Raw genomic sequence first — 4,902 nt, forward strand, 5'->3', positions numbered from 1 at the left:
TTAAAAAAATAAAAATAAAAGTACATGTAATACAAAAACAATTTTATAAAGCACAAAAACTGATTTAGTGATATATATGTAATAAAAATGATTTTTTTAAAAACAAGGGAGTGATAAATCTAAAATATAGGATAATGTCTACCTCTAAAGGGAAAGGCAGAGGGATAGAATAGAGGAGGACACTGATGGGCACTGTCAAAGCTCTAGCTCTCAAATTGGCTTGTGAATTCGTCAGTGTTCATCATTGATTCATCATCAGTATTTCTTTTACTATTATGCCTTATAACTTGCATCTATGTTGTATATGTTTGTATAAAAATAAACGTTAAATAATTTTTAAATAAAATTTTAGAATATGAAACAGATTTCTGATTGGCATTAGCCTTAAGTTCTGGAAGACCCTCACAAAGCATGGCAGCTCCTCAGTCTTTCACCACATAGGATTCCTTAAAAGCCTTAACATGTCTTAAGAGTCTTAGCTCTTAAATATGTCTTACATAAGACAAGTCATGTACTATGTGAAATCTGAATTTTGATTGCTGAGGTTAAGTTCTACTGCAAGGGCAAGAAGTTCTGATTTTTTTCTCTGAAAATTCTACTTCAATTAATTATATTTTCATGGATATAGGGTGACTTTTGTTGATGTCTTCTCTCTTCTGTGTTCAGAGGATTTTGATATATCTACTTTATATAACACTATAGTCTATCACATGTATGTTACTGGTTTGAGAGTATATTGTTTGATTAGTAGCTTGCTCTGGTTTTTGCTTTTTCCACTAGAAGAATAGTTCTTAAAAAATGTGGTTTAAAATATCACTGGGAGGACCAAGACCCTTTCAAGAATTTCGGGAGGTCGAAACTAGTTTCAAAATAACGTTAAAACACTATTTGCATTTTGTAAAGTGTATTAACATTTGCAGTGATGGTGCAAAAGCAATACTGAATAAAACCGTTGGCTCTTCATCATGAATCAGGACTGTGGCACCGAACTACACTAGTAGTCGTTGCATTCCTCACCACCAGGCGGTGAAGTGTGTGGGGAGGAGCCAGTTCCACTTACAAATGTGCTGGAGGCAATAGTTAAATACAATTACATTGTATTGTTTCTCATTCCTTGAGTATACATCTCTTATGTACTTTCTGGCATGAAATGGAAGTACACGTAAAGGCCTTCTGCCTCATACACAAGGCTGGTATTTGTCTCAAGGCAAAACACTTGTGCATCAGTTTGCTGTGCAAGCTGAACTACTTTGCACATGGAAAACCATTTTCATTTTTTTATTTTTATTTCAAGATTTTATTTATTTATCAGAGAGAAAAAGCACGAGCAGGGGGAGCAGCAGGCAGGGGGAGAAGCAGGCTCCCCACGGAGCAAGGAGCCCGATGGCAAGACTCGATCCCAGGATCCTGGGATCATGACCTGAGCCAAAGACAGCTGCTTAACTGACTGAGCCACCCAGGCGTCCCTACCACTTTTATTTGAAAGAATAGCTGATAGGGGTATCTGGGTGGTTCAGCAGGTTAAGTGTCTGATTCTTGATTTCTGCTCAGGTCACGATCCCAGGGCTCTGAGCTCAACTTGGAGTCTGCTTGTCTTTCTTCCTCCCCCTCTGCCTCTCTCCGCATGTGTGCTCTCTCTCGCACGTGCTCTCATATAAATAAATAAATCTGAAAAAAAATAGTTGGTAGACAAACTAGGTTTTTCACATTTGAGTTTGGTAGATATTTTCTCATAAATGAACAGTGAGCCTGTCACTTCAAAACAAACACCTGACAGTATTTGTTGCTAAAAATAAAATTCAGGCTTCAAAGATTAAATTTGGACTTTTGAAACCTTGTGATCATCACCACGAACTTGACAATTTCTCAATCCCAAAGCCTTTTCTGATGAGATCAGTGGTGATATTAACAAATGTGATTTTCTTTTATTGTATAATGAAATGTGCCACATTTGGAAGACCTGCATTAGAATAAGCCAGTATTTTCCAAATGACCAACGCATAATGTTATAAAATTATGCATGGGTAAAAGGTGAATTCAAATTGCAAAGTAGATGAATGAAGCATTTAAACAGAGTAGGGAAATTAATAATCTTGTGAATATTATCAAATTAACTCTTACAAAGTCAGATTATTTTAACAACTTTAACAAAAAATTACTTCTCCCTCTTTAACTGTAGGAGAGAAAAACATTTGCTGCTTCTCTTTTTCAAACTCCTTTGGTTAATAATGAAGACTGGTTTTTTGTTTGTTTTTTGTTTTTTTAGGATCTTAGTGCTTATAAACTAAAACAAGGCCTGTACAAAACTATAATAACAAAAAGCAGAGCAGTGGCTGCCTGGCCCTGGGGGTGGGGGACAGGGACTGACTGTAAAGGGCCAGGAGGAAACATCTTAGGTTAAGGATCTCTTCTATATCTAGATTGTGCTGATGGCTACATGATTTTGTATCATTACTAAAATTCATCAAAATCATACCTTAAACAATAAGAGGGGGAAAGTGGCCTGTAGAGTTCAATTTTACTGGCAGAAATGAAGAAAGAGATGAACAGAATTTACTTAATAAAAATGAAATAAGGAGCATGGAGTGTTTTTCTTTCCTTGGTCCAGTGGTCCATCCGGGAGGGAGTATACATAATGGCTACAAGTTCAGATGCGGGAGATGCAGTCCTAAGCTTGAAAACTGGCACTGCCACATACTATCTGTGTGACCTTGAGCAGGTCACTTATTCTAAGCTTCACTTTCTTCATCTGTGAAATGAGGATCAACATAGCACCAATCTCATTATTTTAAGAAGATAAATTGCATAAGGTGCCCAGTCTAGTAAATGCTCAATAACCTAAGTAATTACTTTATTGAACCATTTAGACACCTGACTGCCACATACATATTCCCTTAGATACTGTTATGTGTTGAACTATGTCCCCCCAAAAACGATGTTGAAGTCCGAACTCTCAGAATGTGACCTGATTTGGAAAGAGAGTCTTTACAGAGGTAATCAAGTTAAAATGAGGTCATTTTAGGGGTAGGCATATGACTGATGTCATTATGACACAGATACAGACACATGCACAGAGAGAATTCCATGTGAACAGGAAGGCAGAGATCAGGATGATGTTTCTACAAGTGAAGGAATGCAAAGATTGCCAGCAGAACACCAGGAGCTGTGGGAGAGGCTTCCAGAAGCTTCCAGAGACTGGAACAGCTTCTTCCTCATAGCCTCAGAAGGAACCCATCCTGTCAACACCTTGATCTTGGACTTCCAGCCTCCAGAACTGTGAGACAACAAATTTCTCTCACGTAAGCCACTCCATCCATGGTACTTTGTCATGGCAGCCCTAGCAAAGTAAAAGGATGCTAACTGTACAAAGACAAGCTTTATTACCTCCAGTCACCAAATAACTAAAAGAAACTATACAATATGAACAAACATGAGTCACTGCAGGCAAAGAAGAGGCAGGAGAGGCACAGAGAGGAGGAAGAGGAAAGGAGAGGGAAAGGGGAAAGAACACAGAAACGACTGGGACTCCAAAGGTGAAAGAGGAAAGACTGACTAGGAAGGAACTGTTTCCATTAACAAGAGAAAAAGAGCACAGGGGCATCTGGCTGGCTCTGCCGGTAGAGCATTCTACCAGGGGTCCTGAGTCCAAGCCCCACATTGGGCATAGAGCTCACTAAAAAAAACAAACAAAATTTTAAAAAGAAAAAAAGCCCAGAATCCGGCAAGCACGTCCCTTCCCTCCACACTCAGAGGCCCACCCACCATTTATCACTGCATTATAATTTCAAATCTTCACAAGTCATCTAAGGTTTTCCTACAAGAAATATTTCTTATTTATTTTTGTTTTAAATTGCCTGACACCTTGAATTGAAATGAGTAGTCCAATTGAGGGACTAGAGTATCAACTTATATAATTTTCTTAAAAAAAAAATATGTCCTAGGGCAAAGAGTCATTTCAGATAATCTGGGTTAATTCAACCACCAAATATTTAAATTCTGGTCAAGAACACAAGGAGTAATTGAATCAGGACTCAAGGATTAAATTCTTGACTTCTAGTACAGTGCTTTCTCCTGTATATCATTCACTTCCTACAACTTTATAATAAAAATCACAGGGTTTCACAATTAAGTAGGGCCAATCTGGATACTGAATTTGCCCTTGTAAACAGAGTAGAAAGACTCCATCTTTTGGGGCGCCTGGGTGGCTCGGTTGTTAAGCATCTGCCTTCGGCTCAGGGTGTGATCCCGGAGTCCTGGGATCGAGCCCCACATCAGGCTCCTCCCCTGGGAGCCTGCTTCTTCCTCTCCCACTCCCCCTGCTTATATTCCTTCTCTCGCTGGCTGTCTCTTTCTCTGTCAAATGAATAAATAAAATCTTAAAAAAGAAAGAAAGAGAGAAAGAGAGAAAGAGAGAAAGAGAGAAAGAAAGAAAGAAAGAAAGAAAGAAAGAAAGAAAGAAAGAAAGAAAGACTCCATCTTTTCACAAGGACAGCTAGCTCTAAGTACACCTTAGCCTGTTGTGTGGAAAGTAGGAAGCAAATGCCTGACAGGTGTTGATACGGAAGTTGGCAGCTCTCTGCTCCTTTCTGTTCTAAGAGCTCTGGAAGCCACGTCACTGTGTCTCTGGGTGCCAGTGTGATTGTAGGATGCACAGATCAGTGTCAGGGCTCAAAAATGCCCGTGCCATGCACTATCCTCAGGGTTGAGCAAAGAAGTAGGTCAAGGAAAGACCAGAAGCAAGATGTCTACTCAAGCAGAACCCTTCCCTCTTGCCATTGTTGGGAACAGGCTTCCAGCAGCGAAGACTCTACCAAGTATTCACTCCAAGGTGAAAATATGAAATGGCCACTAGCAAATCACTAGTTCTCACAGCACGTAGAGTAATATCTTTGCTTTCTGTGT

The sequence above is a fragment of the Ursus arctos genome, unplaced genomic scaffold, assembly GCF_023065955.2.
Source record: "Ursus arctos isolate Adak ecotype North America unplaced genomic scaffold, UrsArc2.0 scaffold_20, whole genome shotgun sequence".
Lineage (NCBI taxonomy): Eukaryota > Metazoa > Chordata > Mammalia > Carnivora > Ursidae > Ursus > Ursus arctos.